The following is a 24,271-nucleotide window of genomic DNA, read 5'->3' as shown; positions in this document are numbered from 1 at the left end:
GGCACTGATTCAGGACAGTCACTGCCTCATCTGTATCTGACAAAAAGGAGAGATTCAGCTGAGTGTCATCTGCATACTGATGACACCTCAGGCCAAATCTCTGCATGACCTCTCCCATCAGTTTCATGTAGATGTTACAGCATAGGGGAAAGTGTGGAACCCCAAAGCACAACTGCCAAAGGGTTGAGCAGTAATCCCCCAGCATTTTGGAATGGGCCTCGAGATAGTGGAACCATCTCCAACCAGTTCCTTCCACACCCAGTTTAGCCAGCCTATCCAAAAGGCTACTATTGTCAATGATATTGAAAGCTGCTGAGAGATCTAAGAGAATTAACAGGTTTGCACTCCCCCTATCATACTATTAGAAATGAAATCCTGCAGTATATGGATGTCTGTTTGATCCAGCAAGACAATTCCAAGAAGTAATATCTGTGATATCTAGGCAGAGTTCACTTGTTCCTGGAGGCTGCTATTCAGTTGTCCAACTTTAGATTGAAAGTGTCATATTTTTCTCATTTACTGTCACAATCCTCTTAAGATAGGTTAGAGGGCCACCTATTGAGCTTCATGGCTGAGCAGTGATTTAAGCCTGGGTTTCTCATGGCTAACCAGTCCTTCTATCCCTTGCACTACACTGTCCCATGCTGACCTTTCATGGAAGGAATAACCCATAGCTCTGCACCTGCAGACTTCTTTGCAGGGATGGTTAACAGCGTGTTACAGAGTCCCTCTGATGCTATTTCTCCTGAAGTGCTAAGGGGTCAGATGTCTTGGTTTAGCTCCTCTATAGACAGAGATAGCAAGACTGTACTCTGAAGTAACTTGTACTCTTCACCAGTATTCCCTCTAACAGGAATTCCCAGATGTTGACTACAACTCCCATAATGCCTAGCCAAGGGCCATTGCAGCTGGGGATGCTGGGAGTTATAGTTAACAACATCTGGAAATCCCTGTTAGAGGGAACACTGCTCTTCACGTAATCACAGTGATGAACTAGATCTATTGCAGGATGTTTGTGCTAATTAACTTGAAACAAGGAGCTACCAGTGGAGGGGACACAAATTCAACTGTTCCACACCCGAGGCTGGGCGTAGCTTATCATGCAAGCCTCTGTTTTAGAAAGAATGCTTAAATTGCCTTGAGGGTTGGTTTTTTTTAAATGAGTGGCAAAAACAAACTCTCAAATCATTGCTGTAATCAGAACAAGGATTTTTTTATTTTTTTTTGCACTTGAGTATCTAATTGCAGTTTCTGCTATCTTTCTAGTCCTTGAAAAGCAGAACTGGCTGCAGTGTAAGAAGCTATAAAGCCTTGACACAGGTGGGTGTGAGGGGATTTAGAAGAAAATAGGAAAAAACTGAAGGTATTTTTAGTCGAACGTTTCTGTTCCCAGTCTGTGGGTGACTTTTCCCTGGGCTTTCCCTGAGCACCTGGTGTGTCACTACTTGTTTGTTCAGGCACTCTTAAACTCTGAATATTTGCTTACATCTATCACCCACATTGTACATTTGAAAATAACATCAGAAGTGTTGTGCTGCATTGCCAAGCAATTTAAGTGGATTTGATTCTAAGCATGATGCATGGACCCAACTGGAAAAGAATGTAATGAATAATACATTTGAGAAGATTCTGCTAGAAATTGTGCACATCCTCATTTGGTGAAGGAAGCTTGGGAAATGGAGTTATAAGTTCTTAAACATTTTTGAGATACACAAACCAGTATCTAATGCACAGTTCTAAAATTACAAACATTAGGAGGAAGTATGGACTAAGAATAGCTTAGCAGATAAAATAACCATCAGGACTGTCAGTAGGGAGATAGTTGTGCTGTCACGTTGGTGTCGACTCCAGAGCCCCGTGGTTGTCTTTTGGTGGAATACAGGAGAGGTTTACCATTGCCATCTCCCATGCAGTATGAGCTGATGCCTTTCACCATCTTCCTATATCGCTGCTGCCTGATATAGATTTTTCCCATAGTCTGGGAAACATACTAGTGGGGATTCAAACCGGCAGCCTCTGGCTTGCTAGTCAAGTCATTTCCCTGCTGTGCCATTAGGTGGCTGCAAATGAGGTAGCTAGAAGAAAATAAGTAGAAAATTGAAATACAAGAGAAATAGGCACCCTTGCTATGAACAACCTTTGGAGGAAGTCCACAGGACATTAAAGGTCTTGGTGGAATATGGAGAGTTAGAAATAAGGCAAATCAGGGCTGGACCAGAAGATAAACATGCAAACTATATCCCTTTTTGTAGACAGTGCCTGTCCTCAAATATCTGCAATAATAGAATAGTAACTCAAATGAAAACCCAAGATTCTTGGGATTCTTCTTCAATTATACATTTTTATTACATTCCATATATATAGAAGACTTGCTAGCCATGCTTTTGCCCTCCAGTTTTCTTTTATTTCCAGACTTTGCAACTTGAACAAGAAATGCAAATTATCCATACCAAATTGCTTAACTGTCAGCATTGCAAGAGCAGGAATGGGACCTCTTTATCATGACTTGATTCAACAGAGAACACTAGGCTACCTTACAAGGCAAATAGTATATTTTGCTTGGTTTCATCGGGTGTGTGAAATGTCTGAGTGAGCTGATGCTATTTATGGGACAGGATATTATACACAGTATGTTCCATAGACTATATTGGCTCCCATTGAGTTTGAGTGCAGTACCAAATTAGCTCTGACCTCTACAGCATAGGTCTGTTATGTTTTCAATATGGTGCAGTTGAATTCATGTTCTGGCCAGTTGAATTTTATATTTTTATAAGAAACATTAACATGGTACTCTTTCTCTTCACCAGTGTTCTCTCTAATTTTTTTAATCTATGTGCAGAATGAGTTTTGTTCTGGGCAACAGTATCAAAACAGTGTGTGCACATGTGCATTCAGGGTGGGGCCTTCCTGATTCAACATGAGTGGAATCTAAAATTAACTGAGCAGACATCAAAAAGCTTGTTTGTGCATGCATGTGTGCACGCCTTAGAGGGAAAACTGTTTCTCACCATCACACCACACACCTTTTTTGCTATGCAAGCTCTTGCTATATTAGTTATCCTTGTTTGAATAAGATTGAGGTCACATAAGAAGTTTGTTCATATATTGTTCAATAGGGCTTTAAATTTTCTATGTGATGGATGACCATTTGGACACTTAATAATTCACTGGTACCTAGGACTTTAAAATATTCAGCCTAGTCTTGGCACTTCAATTTTGTGCTGGTAGGTAGGGATCTGGGATTACTATTCTAGTTCTCTGGGCTCTGGGCTAATGTCAGGGTTACCTATACTCTAAGTTTTGTGTATGGGTTCATTATGCAAACTGAGTGACAACACTGTTTGCTTATTTTGCTTAATTTTGTGTGAATCTGATTCAGATTTTTGATATAGATGTGTTTGGCAATATCTGGAACATGGTAGAGGACTAGAGCGCAAGTGGAGAAAGACTTTCCTCTAATCTGACAAATTACTACATTGAGTGGATTTGAAGATCTATGTCCAGGCGATATGTGCAGCAAAGAAGCGATTCTTTTCCTCCCGAATCATGTCCGCAAGTTCATGTCTGGCGGAGTTGTTCAGGGTTGTGAAAGGGCTAATGTGCGCCCCTTTTTCCTGGATATGGGGAGGGCATCCGTGACTTGATGGGATGTCAGTCTCTGCATGCTCCAAGACAGGGCCAATAAAAAACGAGCACGTTGACTACTCTACCAGACCTGCCCCCTAGTACCCAGTTCTGGTCCTGTCTTCGCTCCAGGACAGTTCTCTTGCTGGACCTCTGCCTTTTTCCTTGTTTTTTTCTACTGTGTGCAAGGGTGGGAAAGGAGTTTGCTGAGCAGATCAGGTTTCGTGAGTCGCTACCTCTTGTCTTTCCCTCGTGCATTAGTACAGTATACCTTGTTCTCAACTCCTTCCTCCTGTTTGCATCTACTCCCGTCCCCCCCACCCCCCTCCTTTCTCTTCGCTCACAATTCACTGACGCCTTTTCAAATTGATATCTCTCATACGGGCGACATGCTTAGAGGCTCCCTGTCAGAGGGCCCTCTATCAGATACCCCTAAAGAACCCCCGGTGGCTCCCTCGGGAGTTGGGGAGGGAGGAAATGTTGTCGCGGCAGCCCTCTCTGTCCCGCTCGCGGGAGAGAGCAGTGAGCGCATTGTTTTAGAAAAGCCGGCCAAGCTGCTTAAAAAATCCAAGCACCTTGAAGGTGCGGATGGCCCAAAAATAAAGAAAAAGAAGGCGAAAAAAGCTTCATTGGCAAAAGCGCCTCTCAGCGAACGGCTGCAGCTTCGTGCCGTCAGGAGCCAACAGCGGGGGAAAAGGACAAACGGCTCTTCCCGCCGAAATAGTGCCCACCATTTTGTCGGGCTCCGCTCCGATTGCTTCTCGTATTCCCGCCTCTCATCTGAATCCCTTATCGGGAGAGCCTGTGGGGACTGTGGAACACCTGGATGGGCCAGAGCCTCAACGTTTAAATGAGGCGGTGAGAATTTCGGGGGGAACAGTTTTAGCGTGCCCCAGTACTGGACTCTCGGGTCCTAACGGAGAATTACTTTCAGCTAAAGAGCTTTCTTGGCTAAGCACCTTTATACAGAAACAGTATATGGCGGTGGTTTCTCCCCTGTTGCCACAGTCTGAAAGGGGAGGGGGGGTGCAGAACACAGAAATGGTGACTGCCGCTCTAGGTGGCCCCGATCCGGTGGCACCCCCGCGCAGAGGCCGGCGGCCATATTTCTCGTCATCTCCGGGGTCTAGCCCGCTGAGACAATCTATCCCGGTTGGGGAACGTGTTTGGATGGCCAGTAAAATAAGAAGGCGCTGGCGTCAGGGACTGTATGATTTCTCTTCTTCAGAAGAGGAGGATTTTCCACAGCCAAAGCGTTCTCGAGTGGCAGGAGAAGGGGTTCCTCTGGCAAAGATACCCACAGAAGCTACGGCTCTAAACCCCATGGGGGGACAAGCTGGGGGCACTAGAAGCTCCATAGTGGAGCAAGCAGGGGGCACAGGGGCACCCAGACCGGCAACACCCCAGACTAGAGGGACTTTGCCATCTAGTATATCACAGTCGTTAGCTAGGCCAAGGGACCCGGATTCAGAGGACTCTGAAAGAGAGGAGGGAGAGCTTTCCGATGAACAAGCTCCCTCAGATAAACCTACCACTACCAGACTTTTTTCTATGGCTGAATTTGAAATTTTATTAGCTAAGGCAAAAAGGGTGATTAAAGATGTTTCTAGTGAGTCTGGCTCCCCGCCTGTGGCAGGTTTAGATCAGGAAGTTTTTCCATCGACTTCTGCCTCCCCAGCCACTGTCCACTTCCCTTCGCTCTTCAAGGAACTGATGTTAGCAGAGTGGGGGGTTCCTGTAGCATCCAAGCCCGCTCTCCATTTTCCAAAAAAGTTGTATACCTTATCTCCTGACATTATGTCTTTGTTAGTGGTTCCTGTCGTGGATGGTCCAGTGGCCCAGTTGGTGACTGGGGCCTTAGTCAGCAAAGAAGGAGAAGAATTTCTCAAGTCACCTGAAGAGAAGAAAACAGACCACCTCCTACGAAAAAGCCATGAGGCTTCGGCAACAGTTATCAGAGCGGCGGCGACCAACTCAGTATTTGCTCGGGCGACTATTTTATGGACCAAAGAATTGGCCAAACTGGTACCCCCAGATAACCCCAAGCTGAGGCAGGGTCTGAATAAAATAGCCAGGGCTTCTGCCCTTATGGCAGAATCGAGCTTGGATTGCCTGCAGCACGCAGCTCGAGCCATGGCAGCAAGTGTAGCTGTTAGACGGGGCCTCTGGCTAAGGCATTGGAGGGCCGATTCAAAATCTAAGTCGGCGTTAACAGCCACCCCCTTCTGAGGCACAAAGCTCTTTGGCGAAGCGCTCGACCCGGTTTTGGTTGAGACTCATGATAAGAAAAAGGCGATGCCCGTGGGCCGGGGAGACAGGAGATCTTTTAGAGCAGGTGCAGGTTTTCAAAGCTTCTTTCGCCCCTACAGATCTTTCCAGCGTTGGGGATCCTCCGGCTTCCAAGACGGGTTCAGAGACAGAGACATCAGAGGTACCCAGTATAGGCAGCCATGGCGACAATCCTGGAATCCCAGACAAAAAGGAAGGGAAGGAAGGCAGGTTCTTTCGGCCCTCCACAGGACAGCCGGAACTGTAAGCAATGACTCATGTCCTGTCGGGGGCAGGCTACAGGTGTTTGCTCGGTTATGGGGGGAGATTACGTCAGATCATTGGGTATTACAGACTGTACACTACGGTTATCGCATAGAATTACTGTCCAATCCCCCAGACTTCTTTTTCAGAACACTCACTTCAAGGGATCCAGTGAAGAAAACGTTAATGCAAGAGGCCATCCAGCACCTCTTGGATATCGGTGTCCCCCAACCCCGGGCTGGGGGTGTTTTCTTTGTTCCTCGTCCAAAAAAAGGACGATTCATGGAGGGCGGTTCTCGACCTAAAAAGGCTGAATCAGTACGTGCGGAAAAGGCCCTTTCTCATGGAGTCTTTCCAAACCATAAAATCTGCGATTTTCCCAGGGGATTGGCTGGCATCGCTAGACTTATCCGAAGCTTATCTTCACGTACTGATTCATCCGTCCTCCCGTCGTTACCTCAGATTCGCTTACGAACACCAGTTTTTTCAGTACAGAGCCCTCCCATTTGGCCTGTCGTCAGCACCACGAGTTTTCACCAAACTAATGGTGGCGGTGATTGCTCACCTGAGGTTGTGGGGGATACATGCATACCCGTATCTAGACGACATTTTAATAAGATCAAAGTCAAAATCACAAGTAACAAGAGATGTAGAACAGTCAGTCAACCTCCTGCAAGCCCACGGCTTCATAATCAATCAGAACAAGAGCCACTTGCAGCCCTCGCAGCGACTATTACATCTGGGAGTTCTGTTCAACACAAGCCTGGCGTCCGTGAGTTTACCGGAAGAAAGAAGGCTAAAAATTCTTCATGCCATTCGACCTTATCGGCTCAGGAAAAAAGCAATACTGATGCACCTGGCGCATATTCTGGGCCTGATGATCGCATGCCTAGACTGTGTGCCATGGGTACGGTGGCACTCCAGGCCACTTCAGTGGCTGCTACTGCCGTACCAGGAAGCCATTATGGAGAAGAAAAAGCTCTGGGTAACACTCCCAACCAAAGTCAAAAACTCGTTCACGTGGTGGACGTCTGCAGCACTCAAGAAGGGACTACCACTGGACTCTTCAAAAAAGACCATAGTGACCACCGATGCAAGCCTAACCGGCTGGGGGGCACATTGTGCATCAGCTCAGACCCAGGGCACGTGGGCGTGGGAGGATTTGCGGCACAGTATAAATTGGCTGGAACTAAAAGCAGTACGTTTAGCTCTACTGAGCTTTCAGGAGTTAATCACAGGTCGGCACGTGCTAATTCGAACCGACAATACCACAGCAAAAGCCCACATAAACCGCCAGGGCGGGACGAGGTCCCGTTCACTGATGAGGGAGTCGAACCTCCTGTTTCTCTGGGCAGAAGCACACCTCCAGTCGATCACTGCAGAGCATCTTGCGGGTTGCCTCAACAGTCAGGTGGACTGGCTGAGCCGACAGGCGTTGGACCCAGCGGAGTGGTCCTTACATCCGGCAGTAGACATGTTTGCCTCGCCTCGAAATGCAAAACTTCTGAGGTTTTTCTCAAGGTATCTCTGCCCTGAGGCAGAACAAGTGGACGCCCTGGTCGCAAGATGGCCTCCAGGTCTACTCTACGTTTTTCCTCCAATGTCTATTTTGAGGTCGGTGATCAGGAAACTAATCGTAGAAAGGGCCGACGTAGTGTTGATAGCCCCATACTGGCCGAGGAGACCATGGTTCTTGGACCTGGTCGCGCTCTCGACCCAAGAGCCCTGGGCGCTACCATTGAGAAGGGACCTGTTGACACAGGGTCCGATATTATATCCGGACCTAGAGTGGCTCCACCTCCACGCTTGGAGGTTGAGCGTTCAACGTTGAAAGCAAAGGGGTATTCGGAGAAAGTACTAGGCACCATCCTTGTGTCCAGACGCTCGTCTACCACGAGAATCTATCTGGTCTGCTTTTTGGTCATGGGCATGTAAGGCGGGTTTGGATCCCCTACGTGCTGGAATTCCGGAGGTTCTTGCCTTCCTGCAAGCAGGACTCGAAAAAGGCCTCCGGCCAAACACATTGAAGCGTCAGACATCAGCTTTGGCCTCGATCCTGAGCATATCGTCAGAAACCTCTTCACGCTTACACCCGGACATCCGTCGTTTTCTAAAGGGATCGGTGAACCTACACCCTCCTCCGATTCAGAGATTTCCATCCTGGAGTTTAAACAAAGTGCTAAATGCCCTCACGAAGACACCTTTTGAACCTCTGCGTCAGATTCCTCTACGCCTACTATCCTTCAAGGTCCTGTTCCTTGTCGCGATCACTTCTGCCAGACGCGTCTCGGAATTGGCAGCACTGTCTGTCAGGGATGAACTCTGTGTCTTCCAGAAGGATTCAGTAGTACTGAAGATGGACCCCACATTTTTACCAAAGGTGAATACGGTTTTCCATAGGAGTCAAGACATTGTACTACCTACTTTCTGCCCGAAACCACGGCATCAGAAGAAGACTTGGCATACATTGGATGTTAGGAGGGCCCTCCGCATATATATTAATAGAACAATTGGTTTCAGGAAGTCAGACTCGCTATTCGTTTCTTTCTTACCATCGACTCTGGGTTCAAAGGTATCCAAAGAGACACTAGCACGTTGGCTGAAGGCGACAATTACGTTGGCGTATGAGACTTTTCATTTGGAGGTACCACCGGGAATAACAGCACACTCTACAAGGAGTGCAGCCGCTACTGCGGCGTTCTCAGGTAGGGTACCACAGGAAGAGATATGTAAGGCGGCCACGTGGTCGTCTTCATCCCCTTTTGTCAAGCACTACAAAATTCCATCTTTTTACGAGCCACAGGCAGCCGTAGCCCGTGCCATTCTGCAAAAAGTGGTGTAAATTGGGAGGCATCTGCTCCCACCCCGGTTGTTAGCTTGGGTATGTCCCATCAAGTCACGGATGCCCTCCCCATATCCAGGAAAAAGAAACATTGGTAGACTTACCGTGAAGGGTTCTTTTTCTGGTATGGGGAGGGCATCCGGGCCCTCCCGCGAATGCGGAGATGGTGGGTACAAGGGGTGGTGGAGCAACTCCTAGGGAGTTTTTAGTGGTTCTGTCCCTTGATTTCCTACTTTGCTTTTCTCTCTCTATCCTTTCTCAAGAGGTCCGGTTTTTCGTCAGTAATAAGATGTTTTTAGCTGTTGCAGTTTGTACCAGATGTAATTTTCTCTCCCTGCGCTCCACAAGACCAGAACTGGGTACTAGGGGGCAGGTCTGGGAGAGTAGTCGACGTGCTCATTTTTTATTGGCCCTGTCTTGGAGCATGCAGAGACTGACATCCCATCAAGTCACGGATGCCCTCCCCATACCAGAAAAAGAACCCTTCACGGTAAGTCTACCAATGTTTCTTTCCCCTTGAATTGGTACTTGGAACCAACAGTTACTCACTGTGATGTTTTTAATGAGCTTTTTTTGTGAACAAAATCTATCTATCTATTTAACTTTTATACCGCCCAAACCTTTGTCTCTGGGCGGTTAATAACATAAAAACAAAACAAATATAAAAAGCTAAAACCATTTAACAATTTAAAAACAGTATACAATTAAAAAAGTATAAAATTAAAACTACAAATTTAAAAAGCTGAAAAAGCTTGGGTGAAGGGGTGGGTCTTCAGATTTTTTTTTTTTTTAAGTCAGGGATGGGGAGGATCGCATCTCAGCAGGGAGCGCATTCCATAATCTCGGGGCAGCAGTTGAGAAGGCCCGTCTCCATGTAGCTACCAGACGCGTTGGCGGTAACTGGAGACAGACCTCCTCAAGTGACCTCAGTGAGCAGTGGGGCACATAACGAAGAAGGCGTTCTCTTAAATACCCAGGGCCTAAGCCGTTTAGGGCTTTATAACTAGCACTTTGTATTCTGCCCGAAAACCAGTTGGCAGCCAGTATAGCTCCCTCAGCAAGGGAGTAATGTGGTCTCTCCTAGATGACCTGGAGACCAACCTGGCTGCCGCATTCTGAACCAACTGAAGTTTCCGGACTACGTACAAAGGTAGCCCCACATAGAGCCAACTTAGATTCAAACTCTACAATTGTTACAGAGTCTGATGCTGAAACTGATTCAGGATCATCATGTCCAAGAGTCCAGTAGCTCCTCTTACGTGATGACCCTGGATCAGTTTCAGTTCATGACTCCTGAGGATGTGGACAAGTTGCTTATATTGGTGTAGCCTACCACATGTCCTCTTGATCCTTGCCCGACATGGCTTATATACTGTCTGGCAGGGAGGCTGTTGTAGAGGGCCTGGTAGAAATTATAAGTGCTTCTCTGAGAGAGGGCAGGATGCCGCCTTGTCTTAAGGAATCAATCATTAGACCACTACTGCTGCTGTGGATCCCTCTAAGTTAAGCAACTACAGGCCTGTCTCCAACCTTCCATGGTTGGGCAAGGTGATTGAGAAGGTGGTGGCCTCCCAGCTACAGGTGGTCTTGGAGGAAACTGATTATCTAGACCCATTTCAAACTGGCTTTTGGGTGGACTATGTGGTGGAGAATGCTTTGGTTGGCCTAATGGGGTGATCTCCAATTGGGAATTGACAGAGGGAATGTGACTTTTGGATCTCTTGACAGCTTTTGATATTATTGACCATAGTATCCTTCTGGAACGTTTGAGGAGGTTGAGGGTGGGAGGCATTGCTTTGCAGTGGTTCCGCTCCTACCTCATGGGCAGATTCCAGGGTCCCTTGGAGACTGTTGTTGCTCAAAATCTGAACTTTCCTATGGTATCCCTCAGGGCTCCATACTGTCTCCAATGTTGTTTTAACATCTACATGAAACCTCTGGGAGAGATCATCAGGAGATTTGGTGCAGGGTGTTATCAATATGCTAATGACACCCAGATCTATTTCTCCATCTCAACATCATCAGGAAAAGGCATAACCTCCCTAAATGCCTGCCTGGAGGCAGTAATGGGTTGGATGAGGGATAACAAACTGAGGCAGAATCCAGATAAGACAGAGGTACTTATTGTGCGGTGTTGGAACTTGTGAGACTATTTTGATCTGCTGGTTCTGGATAGGGTCACGCTCCCCCGGAAGGAAAGGTTACGCAGTCTGGGGGTGCTTCTGGATCCGAACCTTTCTCTGGTGTCCCAGGTTGAGGCTGTGGCCAGAGGTGCTTTTTATTGGCTTCGGCTGATACACCAGCTGCGTCCATTTCTTTAGATGAACAGCTTAAAAACGGTGGTGCATATGCTGGTAACCTCTAGGCTGGATTACTGCAGTGTGCTCTATGTGGGGCTGTCTTTGTACGTGGTCTAGAAACTACAATTGGTCCGGAATGTGGCTGCCAGGTTGGTCTCTGGGTCATCTAGGAGAGACCATATTACTCTTGTGTTGAAAGAGCTACACTGGCTGCCGATATGGTTCCGGACAAAATACAAGGTGTTGGTTATTACCTATAAAGTCCTAAACAGCTTAGGCCCTGGGGATTTAAGAGAATGCCCTCTTCATCATGAGCCCTACCACCTGTTAAGATCATCCGGAGAGGTTCGTCTGTGGTAGCAGTCATCTTGTTTGGTGGCTACTCGGGAATGAGCCTTCTCTGTTTGTGTATTATTTATTTGTTTAATTTTTATACCACATTTCCAGAATGGTTTAGGGCAGTTTACAATTAAAGCCTGTTGCTGCCCCTGGACTTTGGAATGTGCTCCCTGTTGAAATAAGACCCTCCCCATCTCTGGCAACTTTTAAAAAGGCACTGAAGACACATTCACTCAGGCTTTTAATTAGATTTATAGTTCTATGATTTTAATTGTTTAAATGATTTTAATTGTTTAAATGATTTTAATTGTTTAAATGATTTTAATTGTTTAAATGATTTTAATTGTTTAAATGATTTTAATTGTCTTGTTTTTATTTTGATGTAAACTGCTCTGAGCCATTTTTGGAAGTGCGGTATATAAATTAAATGAATAAATAAATAAATGGTAAGGAAAGAGTATAGAAATTTGAGTTAAGGGGCTGTAGGTGGAACAAGAACCTAAAGAACCAACCTTAGTGTGACTGACTCTCTCATTTGCTGTGTCTCACCCCACCATAGGTTTCATCAGAAATATGCAAGGCCTTGGGTAAAGAGTGTTAGGCACTGTCTGCATAAATGAGATTTTTATCTTGAAATTACTTTCACTTTTTGTCCACACACTTTTATCCTGCAACTATGCCAAATTTTAAAAATATTGTGGCCATTCTATACAGCTATGACTGGCACCTCTAAATTTTTGGTGGTTCCTGTTTGACTCCCCTGTTACCAACTTTTCCAGCAGTTTTTGAAATGAGGGAGGGGGCACCTGCATTTACATCTGAATGTATATCCTGGCCTATGGAATGCACTCCTGGCAGATATCCACAATTTAGGCTCCTTGTTGGCCTTTGAGAGCCCTAAAAACTTAATTGTTTGTCCTGGCCTTGCAAGGTTTTTAAATTGTTTTAAAGTATTTTAATTGGTTTTAAATTACTCTGAATTGTGTTAAACTTGTCTTTTATATTGTTTTAAGCAGTGTGTTTTTAAAATGGTGTTATATTTTTTCAATTTGTTGTACACTGCCCAGAGCCGTTTAATGGGGTAGTCTAGAAATGCAGTACATAAATATATCACTCATTACTTCTCAAGAAATTTGGTTAAATTAGATCTTAAGACTGATTGTGCCAGTCTCAGTGCCTTGTATTAATATTGGCCTTCATAAAAACTTTAGGGAGCCAAACCGTCTTCTATATTCACTGTCATATGAGGTCAAGATTAAAATGTCTTGTCATATGATGCATTCTGGTTTTTCTCATGCAATAAACTTCTTACTCATGGTCATGAATGTCCTCGGTAACTCAACCCAATAGCATTTTGTATGAGGACTTCTTAGCTTGATTTAAATGAAAAAGTGTAAAATATTATGTTCATGCTTATTCTGAATTTAGTTCTTCAGGAAAAAAAGAACGCATGCTATTATATCCTTCCTCCAAAGATCCTGGAGCAACACTTTTAAAATTGCAGATCTGTGAGGGAGATTAGGACTAGGTATTAGGGATGTGCACAAAATGGATTTTGTTTGTTTTGTGCTCAAAACAAAACAGATGGCTGAAACGTTTCATAGAAATAGTGGTTGAACTGGTTGCTTCAATGGAAAAAAACACACCACAAAACGTTTTGGGTTTCAGCCATAGGGGTGAAATGGGAAAACACAAAAAACCCCATTGTCTCCCATGGGTAGCTCCTAGGGACAGCAAAGTGGGTTGGGAAGTAGGGCATGATGGGTGCTGCCTACCATCCGACCCACAAAAGAAATGGGCAAGTTATAGAGGATCCTGTGGGGGTGGGGGAAAGGTTAAACATTTGTTTACAATCTCTCACTTGCCCAGTTTTTTTGTGGGTTGGGTGGTAGCCCTATCACCCAATTCACTTTGCTATCCCTAGGAGCTTCCCATGGGGGACAATGGGGTGTTTCATGTTTGCCCATTGTTCCCTATGGCCGGAACAAGCTGCACTCGGAGTTTACACAAGTTTTTGCAATTTGCAATGCTTTTTGCCACCCTGCCTTGAAAACCACTGCAGAAGCACACAGTAAAAAGGAATCTGTCCCTCTCAACACAGAACACACACTTCAGACACAGGCCAAAAAAGAAATGCTTATCCAGAATCTGCTGTCAGCTACAATGCCTTGCTGTAGTAACATCATTGGCACCAGTTGAGCTCCCACACACAATTGACTCCTTACTTCCTAGTACTGGAACATCCACTGTAGCAGCACCCTTAGCAGCAAGCATAGCTATAAGTTCAACTAGAGAAACCTCAGCCACATTTTGACTGAGTACACTTTGCAATGCAGTTTGCAGAGCAGTGAGTTAATCTCAAGGTCAGACATGGAGTTTGTGGAGGAATGAGGCCTAGACCTCTTGTATTGTAAATGAATTGAATTGAATTATGTTATGTTATGTTATGTTATGTTATGTTATATTTGATTTCTATACTGCCCTTCCAAAATGGCTCAGGGCAGTTTTACAATTAAAACAAACCACTAAAACAATAAAAAGCTAAAACAAATTAAAAACAATATAACAACGATCAACAATTTAGAAACATTTTAAAACAGCAATTAAACAATTCCAGTAATTAAAAGCCCCAAAATCGGGTTAGAATTTAAAAACCCTGGAAAGCCAGGCCAAACAAATACATTTTGAGGTCTCTCCTGAAGGCTAACAAAGAATTAAAAATACAGATTCCGCAGGGAGCGCATTCCACAGCCCCGGAGCAACTATAGAGAAGGCCCGCCTCTGAGTCGCCACCAGACGAGCTGGTGGTAGCTGGAGACGAACCTCCTCAGATGACCTTAATGTGCGGTGGGGATCACGCAGAAGAAGGTGCTTTCTAAGGTAACTCGGTCCTAAGCCATTCAGGGCTTTAAAGGTAATAACCAGCACTTTGTATTTTTCCCGGAAACATAATCGGCAGCCAGTGCAATTGTTTCAAAATAGGCGTAATATGGTCTCTCCGGGTTACCCCAGGGACCAATCTGGCTGCCGCATTGTGAACTAATGGAAGTTTCCGAACTACGTACAAAGGCAGCCCCACGTAGAGCGCATTGCAATAGTCAAGCTGTCGAATCAGCCGAAGCTGATAGAAAGCACTCCTGGCCATGGCCTCCACCTGAGAAACCAGGGTGAGGCCTGGGTCCAGGAGTACTCCCAAGCTGCGTACCTGCTCCTTCTGGGGCAGTGTAATCCCATCCAGAACAGGGAGATCTAACTCACTCCTCAGATTCTGAGCCCCCACAATGAGCACCTCTGTCTTGCTTGGATTCAGCTTCAATTTGTTCTCCTTCATCCAGCCCATTACTGCCTGTAGGCAGGCATTTAAAGAGTGAGTGCCATTTCCTGAAGATGAAAAGGAGAAGTAGATTTGGTAGCATACAGCATACATATCATCAGCACCAAATCTCCTGATGACCTCACCCAGCGGTTTCATGTAGATATTGAAAAGCATTGGTGACAGAATGGAGCCCTGAGGGTCTCCATATAACAGCTCCTGCTCTGAGGAGCAACTTTCACCAAGCTCCACCATCTGGGATCTACCCGAGAGATAGGAACGGAACCACTGCAGAGCAGTGCACCCTATTCCCAACTCCTCCAGGCGACCCAGAAGGATACCATGGTTGATGGTATCGAACGCCGCTGAGAGATCCAAGAGGACCAACAGAGTCACACTCCCTCTGTAAAGGTCATCCAACAGGCCAACCAAGGCTGTCTCAACCCCATAGCCCGTTCTAAAGCCAGTTTGAAATGGGTCTAGATCATCAGTTTCCTCCAAAACCGCCTGGAGCTGGTTAGCTACCACCCTCTCGATTACCTTGCCCAGCCAGGGGAGATTGGAGATTGGCCTATAACTATCCATCGCTGAGGGATCCAGGGTAGACTTCTTAAGAAGAGGTCTAACTATTGCCTCTTTCAAACAAGGAGGCACCCTACCCTCCCCCAGTGATGCATTTATGATATTAACTACGCCATCTCCAACAATCTCTCCGCTAGATTGAAGCAGCCAGGTCGGGCAAGGATCCAGAGAACAAGTGGTAGGCCATACTGCTCCAAGCAGCTTGTCCACGTCATCAGGAGTCACAGATTGAAACTGATCCAACCTAACACTGCAAGAGGGATTGCTGGATACCTCCCTCACAGACCCTGCAGAAATAGTGGTGTCCAAGTCGGCTCGAATACAGGAGATCTTATTTGCAAAGAACCCACTAAAGATGTCACAGCAGAGTATCTCTGGGAACTGATTTGAGGCAGAAGGAGCAGAGATTATACTCCTCACCACCTGGGATAACTCTGCCGTACGTGAACCAGCAGACGCAATGCGAGCCGACCAAAAACGCTTTTTTGCCGCGCGCACTGCCACTGCATAGGTCTTCAAATGGGTTCTATGCTGCATCCTGTCAGATTTGAGCCGTTCTCCTCCACTTGCGTTCCAGTCGCCTACCAAGCCGCTTCATCCCCCGCAACTTCTCCGTGTACCAGGGGGCCATCTTAGAAGCAGGTCTGGAGGGACGCTTAGGAGCAATAATATCTACTGCCCTGGTGAGTTCTCTATTCCATGTTCCCACCAGGGCATCGATAGAATCACTGGCCGCACCAACATCGAAATCCTCCAAGGCCTTTTGGAAACCTACTGGGTCCAGCAGCCTTTTTGGGTGGACCATCCTAATAGGTCCATCACCCCTGCAGGGGTGGATTGTGACCGCGATACCAACCTTAACCAGGTAGTGATCCGTCCATGACAATGGGGTAACCACCGGATTCCCCACCCACAGAACACCCCCCTGATCCGAACAGAAGACCAAATCCAGTGTGTGGCCAGCAGCATGAGTTGGTTCAAAAATTAATTGGGATAGGCCCATAGTTGTCATGGCCGCTATGAACTCCTGAGCCGCACCAGACAAGCCAATCCCAAAGTGGATATTGAAGTCTCCCAGCACCAAGAGCCTGGGAGACTCCAACACCAACTCCGCAACCATCTCCGTCAGCTCAGTTAGGGAGTCAGTTGGGCAGCAGGGTGAACGGTACACCAACAGAATCCCCAATCTATCCCCAGCCTCAAAAATACACACTCAATATAGGTCAACTGTCTCACAGGGGCCCTGGTAAGGGAGATAGTATTTTTATGGACCACAGCCACTCCACCCCCCACCCCTCCGCCCACTTCCCCTAACCTGTTCCACAACCGAGTAACCTGGAGGGAGAAGCTGAGCCCACACTGGGCCACTCGCTTCCCCCAACCAGGTCTCAGTTATACATGCCAGGTCAGCTCCCTGATCCATCATCAAATCATGAACAATTTCGGTCTTATTTTGAACTGACCTGACATTACAAAGGAGCAAGGTTAGGCTCTGTGGGTAGTTGATGCTGCGCCCCAAGGCCTGAGAGTTGTCAGAATAGTTGGAAGTAGAAATAGTTACTAAATTCCTAATTTATCTTCCCCTGTAACGGCCAGCTGTTCTGCCAGCGCCAGTTCTTCTATTCCCCACCACTACAGCAATAGCTGCCCCAAGGCTGCCAAGGGCACCCCCTGCATCATCCCCTTCAGGGGAGCCCAAACACATCTCATTAACTAGGCCTGGCACAACTCAAGGCAATAAAAACAGCACTTGACCCAAAAAATCCACCCACCCACAAAGCACCATCCCCCAGCCCTCAGTCCCACCCCCAAAGGCCGGCCTGCTTTGGCAGCCGACTTCAGCGGCCGCCTACAGGCAGGCCGCCGGCCACGCCACTGGCGTGTCTTCAGCAGTATTTAGGAGTCTCTAAAGCTTCCCAGCAGCCCCTTCTGCCACAAAGGACTGCTGGCCGACACAGGTGTTAGTTGTCAGGCTTTCTGAAGGCAGCAGGCTGGCAGGCAGCTCCTCGTCAGGGCAAGATGGAAACACAAACCCAGAGGGCCAGATGTAAAGTTATATTATGAATTGAATTGATATTCCCAGATTACTTTATGATTGTAAATAGGATGTCTGTATGAAAATGCTTACAAAGTCTCTATGTTGCAAAGAATTCAAGAGTTCATGACTGCTGTACTATTGGTTTCACATTGAGAATGGCAGTTTGGTTTTGGAGGGAAGGGAAGTTTTGAAAAATGAAGGGAACTTTTGAGTTGACTGAATTGTTTAAAAAAACTGTTGGAGCAAAATTGTGTGTGTGTGTGTGTGTGTGTGTGTGTGTGTGTGTGTGTGTATGTATGTATGGGTTGCTCAGAGAGTTGGTTGAAGTATGAGTCCTGGAGAAAGGCAAAAGAAGTCAGTTCAAAGAAGAATTCAGAACTAATCACTTTGAAGAGAAGTCAGTTAGTTAAAGAAGAAAGTCCTAGAGTTACATGTTGGAGAGCTGGAACACAGAGTCCAAGCGTTGAAGCTGCAGTCAAAGCTGGAAAAGTTGGAGTCTGGACAGAAGACTACAGATCTGAAGGGTTGCTGGCACAGAGCTGTTAAAATAACTGGCAGAGAGGTGTAATATCTGCAGAGCTGAAATCACACAAAACTAGAAAAGTACAGAACCTGAGGGTGAATTGAGGAAAAGCCAGAGTTGCTAAAGGTGATCATCATGGACTCTAAGTTAGGGCTCAATGAGAGTCAGGTTAGTGGATGTGTGTTTGACCACATCTTGTTTATTCCCTATTCTCTTTTAGTTGATGGGGGATTATTTTGTACTGAACTTGTGTAAGAACTTTTAATTGAAATTGAACTATAATTGTAAAGTAAAATTAAAAGAAAACCTGAAGCTTCTGTTTTCTCCCCCACCCCCCCCACCCCACACTCACCTATAGGCCATACCACTCTACCAGAATTTTTTTTTTTGCAACAGAAGTTTGAAAGGCTGTTGTGGTTGACTTTGCCTAGAGCACAAAAGTCTACTTGGTGGCTGTGGTTAAACTAGCAATTGTCAGGGAGATCCATGTCTCATGTTAGCGCCAGGGCAGATCTTCCATACGTGGCAAAGCAGTGGAATAGACAGCTATTCCTCCACTGAGCTGCTCACAGTAATAACAAAGAATTAGTATACACACACAGCTGCCACTGTCCCATTTCTCATCACAACACTGTCTCACAAACAAAACAAATCACAATTCAAGGAAGGCAGGCACCCAAGAATAAATTTTGAAACTTCCTCCTTTTGTGTTCCTCCAAAATGGTGCCCAAAACGTTTTGAATTGAAACAGGGTGATTTTGTTCAAGCTTGAAACAGGCCCTTTATTTGAATGGCATTTTGTTTCAAGTTCAAAACACTCAATGTTTTGACATCAAAATGTTTTGTGCATTCCTACTAGGTATCTCAAGGCCACCCAGTGAGCTTTAAGGCTGAGCAGGGACTTGGCTTCCCATATCCAAACCAAATGCTACAATCACTACATTAAGCTGCCTCTGACTATAACTCTGAAATGTAAAAGTAACCATATCCACTACCCTGCACTCCCTGGAGGGAGAGTTGCATATAAATGCAAAGTGTGTGCATGCATACATGTTTGTATGTACATGTGTATGTGTGTGACCGGCAGATGCATGCATGGGCCATATTACAACTACAGCAGGAGGCCAAGTTGAGAGGGCTGAGACAAGATCTCATAGTGCGCTTGTCTTTGTATGTATCTATAACTCTGTTCTGGCTCCCAAGCCTTGTCCCACCATGCCTTGTGGTCTTTATGGTTGCGGCAGTAATTTCCTGATTTCCCCCTAAAGGTAAATTGTGCTGTGGAATTGGTTTCGGTTCCTGGCGACTATAGAGCCCTGTGGTTGTCTTCCCTAGCAATATAGAAATATGACGCTGCCTCTATTTCCTCCTCTTGCATGCATGGAGGGTAGGTTATAGCTGCCATTCCCACATTGCAGGTGTTCCTCTATATAGCTAGAAGGCAGTCTGTGAAATATCTCCAGGTCATATATAGTTTGCAATACGCTTCTCCAGACAAAGAGTGACGACTGCTTGGTTCCAGGAAACTTTGTTGACAAGCAGTATGTCTGCTCATGAAAAACCTTTTTCTTTCACACACACCCCCGCCTGCTTGCCTTACATTTGAACAAGGTCTGGGGTGAAGTCATTTTGTATAAGCTAATGATTGCTTTTGTTTTGCTTTAAACTAGCTTTGGGATAATATTTGTCATGCATACAAACTTGCTCTGGGAGGGAAAGCAAGCTCCAAAACTACTAGTAGCCAGCCACATTGGGAATTTGCTTGCAAATGGACATTCCTGAGGACTTAATGTATAGCCCGCAAAAGACTCCTGTGCCACTTTTAAATATTTTCCTTATTGACTTTTCTGAATTGGCAATATGGTGCTCCATGCTAACAGTTATAAGATTTGGATAAGCAATTTCCAGCTTGGAAGAGCAGTGTAACACTTTCTTTAGTCTTAAATCCTTGCTGAAGATTCTTTAAATATTTCCTTCTGAAGAAAGGCAAGTTTCTAGTTGTCTAGGAAAAATGAAGTGTCCCCTGTTAACTGAGCAAAGAGGCACCTTTTTAAAGTGGTGATACTCTTCTGTTCATGGGGGTGGGGAGCAACTGGCCCTATCCAATCCCAACACAGCATCGCTCCAGTGGCTGTCTTATGTTTCTTTGTATACTGTTAGCCCTTAGGGGACAGGGAGCCATTTTATTACTTTATTGTTTTCTTTGTGTAAACCGCTTTGGGAACTTGAAAAGCGGTATATAAATATTAATTGTTTGTTTCTTGTATCACTCTTGGCATTCTGCTGATTCACGGTTAGTACCTCTTACTGGTTTATTGCCCCCATGGATGTGAAAAATGTTAGTCTAATCAGTTTGAGACTGATCTATGTTCTAATTCTGCTGCAGGATCTTAGCAAATATAAAGAGCTCACTTTGAAGGACAAGCAAGTAATAGCAAAGAAAAATCCACAAATAGCAGAAACTGTAAACATGAAAATTGTGGGTATAAAGAGATCCAGCTTGAAGTTAATCAGTCCTTTGACGTCTAAGGGAAAGTATCAGTATCTCTAATTTTAGGATACTGTAGTAATTCTGAATATTTTATGCTAAATGGTGTATAAAACATGTACTGAATAGAAAATATGGATACTTTCTTGCCTTTGATAGCAGTAGAATTTTCCTACTGCTACCAGCTCCTTTCACACATGCACATTTTGAAGCACCAGAGCAGTCTGTACAGAGTGATAGGCTAGGTAGTATGAACAGCTTTAAAAACAGGGTGTGAGCTTGAAAAATAAAAGCTTAATAGAAAAATTCAAGACAAAAAAACCCAAATCTAAGATGATCAATATATGTAGTCTTGGGCTTGACAAATCCAGGGAGCCATGGCTCCTAGAAATTTAACTGTAGTGCCTAGACCAGGATATTCTGAGGTAGAGTTATCCCAGCAGCCCTGTTTGTGTTATAAGTATCTTACTTATAAAGGGGATAAAGAGTCCTTTTATTCCCCTCCTCCCACAATGCCACTAAGCCAGTAGCTTTGTCAAGTGTTGAGTAGCTCCTAGATCCAAACAAATGTCTCAGCACTACAAAATAGCAGCATAAAATTACGTCAGAAATCCTTTCCGGCCACTCAAGAACTGCGGATAGGTGAATAAAAAATAAACTGGGTCCCTATGACCCACCCATGGATCCGCAAAACCATGGGTGCTGGCACCATGGATTATGAGGGCCACCTGTAGAATTTTAAACTGCAACATAATAAGCAATAAAACAATATGCGCAATAAAATCCTCAGAATAAATGGGGTTAAGAATAAAGTCCAACCACTCAAAAGTAAGATAAATGGGGAGTAGGGATTCTGTGAAACACATTTCCACCTTAACCAGATCTTCCTCTTACCTTCAATGGCTACCCAGTTCAATTCCAAGTAGGCTTAGAATTCTCTGGTAAAAGTTCAAAGAATTTGCCATAACAAAACATAATCAGATATAGTCTTATCCCCTTAATTTCCAAAAGCAGCTCCAGAAAACTACTACTGTATTGACTACTACTTGCTAATGAATAAGGCAAAAAGACCCCTCAAATCTACGTATTAACTCAGTCTCATAAAAACTACTGCATGCTAACATATATATATACACACACACACATATGCATATTATGTCTAACACTGTAATACACACAGGACACAGTTTTAAAAATGAAACTGACCACTTAAAAATGGATAGGAAACTTGTAAAGCCTCAAATAGTTGCCATCCAGTTAAGTTCTTTTTGGTGCCTGTGGATAGGCACTGAAAGTATAGTTCTTTTAGCTGTAATGGTCTATATTTCCTTCCCAAGAGACCCACTTATTCCATATACAGAACTTGAGATCCTTTTCACTATGGATATAGTTCTGAAAGTGTTTAATCAAATCTGGTGATCTGGTAATCCATGGTTGTTATGTCTTGTAATGAATACTGTATGGGGTTGTGGTTATGATGTTATGTATGTTGTATTTTATAGAACTGTGTTGCTTTGTATGTTATTGCTTGTAAGCCACTCTGAGTCCTATGGGGGTAGGGCGACATATAAATCTAACTAACTAACTAACTGTTTATATCCTTCCTTTCTAATACAGCTTTTCATGTTCATCAATACACACTTTAATGGCTCTTCTTGTCCCCACATACAGTAATATACAAGGACATTAAATGATATAGATAATCCCCTTCGTGCCACAGGTAAAGATGTCACGAATATGATACCCCTTCTCATCTTTAGGATTAACAAACATATTGCATTTCATGCAGTTAGCACAAACCTTGCATGTTCGACGGTGAAACTAGCCCCGAGTTCTCTCTCCATCTAAAGTCAGGGTTTGGTCAATGGACAGACTCTCAAGCCATCTGTGAACCAACAAATCTTTCAAATTGTTGCCTCATTTATGAGCAAAGGTGTCACTCAGTAGTTGAGTATTTCGCTTAGCAAGTGCCAATATTTGTAAATAATAGGAATAAGTCAGAGTGGATAAAATTGGTGATTTTAAAAAAATAAATAAAAGCACATTTTAAGAACTGTAAATGTCTAAATTTCAAAGTTTCATGTAAAAAATAGCATGGTTAAAATTTAATCTCATCACAAATGTGCTACACCAACACTTAGTTTCCTAAAAATGAATTAATTTCTCTCTCTCACACACACACACACATTTAGTTACTTGCCCGTCAAACATGAGTGTTCATTTCGGTTTCATCTCATGAAAATGGCTCTAGTTTGCCCAGCCACTACCAGCTCTTGTGTATGAAAACTTCTGGGCTTTGTTTCTAAACTTGCTTTTTTGTGCAAAGACACAGGCTGGTAAATAGTGCTTGTTTTGTGGTGGGGCTGGTCCAAGGCAGAGGAGTTAAGATAGAGGCATAATATAAGAAAGTTGAAGCAGAAAAACAGTGGTGGAGTGCAAAATGGAAATCATTATTCAATATACAGCTCCATGTATTGCCCACATCTTGTCACCAAAAAAACTATCGGATTCTGAGTGTAGGAGACATATTTTGAAGAAATGCCTTCCCTGGATAAAAAGGAAAATGTGTGAAGTATAAGTAGTGCAACAAGATGATACAGGGCAACTTGACACAGGTAATCAATAAAGAAATGATTGATTGATTGTCGGTGTCAGCTCTTAGCAACCACATAGGTAGATTCTCTCCAGGATAGTCTGTCTTCAACTTGGCCTTTAAGGTCTTTCAGTGGTGCATTCATTGCTGTCGTAATCAAGTCCATCCTCCTTAATGGTATGGGGAGGGCATCCTACATGTGAAGGGTTATCGGGCTCTGCATGCTCCGAGACAGGACCAATCAGATTTCAGTTCAATTATGCCTATCCAGGCAGCTGTCACTCCAACCCCAGTTCTGGTGCTGTCTCGCTCCACAGACAGTGCTTGGTTCAAGCTGTTAAATTCCTTACGCTTCAGACCAATTTCAGGCTTTTACTCTATCTTTCACTACTTCTCAGGCCAGTTTTTCCCCCTTCCTGTTCTTCATTGTGGAAGGGTGGGAAAGGGCGGAGTCAGCATTGGGCCAACGGGTTCAAAGAACCTGGGCCGCTGACCAATCAGGGCCTGCGAGAGCAGCCCCGACACGCCCCCTGCATCTGATGTCAGACACAGGGAGGCTAGTTTAGCTCCCGAGTGGGGGCCGCACGGCCCCTTCGGGAGCTAAACAAAAGCTGGTGCTGCGTTTGCAGCGCCAGCCAGGAGCGGCTCTTCCCTGTAAAGACAGGGAAGAGCCGCTTTTGGTTGAGCACTGCAAACATAGCGCCAGCCTAAGTAGCTCCTGAAGGGGCCACTCGACCCCTTCAGGAGCTAAAAGACTGGCACTGCCTTCGCAATGCAGCCCAGGAGCGGCTCTTCCCAGGGAAGAGCCGCTCCTGGGCTGTGCTGCAAAAGCAGCGCCAGCCTTCGTTTAACTGAGTCTCTCTCGGCTGAACGGAGCCTCCAGGCTCCGTTCGGCCAGACCACGCCCCCGCGTCTGACGTCAGACGCGGGGGCGTGGATAGCCCCGCGTCTGACATCAGATGCGGGGGCGGGGCTAGCGGGGGCGCCCACCGGGGCCGCACACAGTCCGCCGGCGGGCTGGCTACGCCCCAGGTGGGAAGGGAGTCGCCTCTTTTTGTTTTTTCCTTTTAAAACTTTATTATTTTCCTTCGTTCTGA

The 24,271-nt window shown here is 45.2% G+C and overlaps 1 protein-coding gene across 15 annotated transcripts in view; it reads left to right on the top strand.

Annotated features, from left to right (window-relative positions):
• DAG1 (dystroglycan 1) overlaps positions 1 to 24,271 on the top strand; it is a 146,919-nt gene that overhangs the window by 62,440 nt on the left and 60,208 nt on the right. The window contains exon 5 of one of the 15 annotated variants that reach the window (XM_053291822.1): positions 1,267 to 1,320. The exons of 13 other annotated variants lie outside the window; for them this stretch is intronic. The gene's annotated coding sequence lies outside the window, so the exon portion shown is untranslated. Of the gene's footprint in view, positions 1 to 1,266; positions 1,321 to 6,013; positions 6,157 to 24,271 lie in introns of those variants that run through there. One more of the 15 variants, XM_053291830.1, reaches the window with a different exon arrangement.

Source organism: Hemicordylus capensis, chromosome 2 (assembly GCF_027244095.1).
Source record: "Hemicordylus capensis ecotype Gifberg chromosome 2, rHemCap1.1.pri, whole genome shotgun sequence".
NCBI lineage: Eukaryota > Metazoa > Chordata > Lepidosauria > Squamata > Cordylidae > Hemicordylus > Hemicordylus capensis.
Note: the sequence above shows the minus strand (reverse complement) of the source record. Positions and strands in the feature narration are given on the sequence as shown.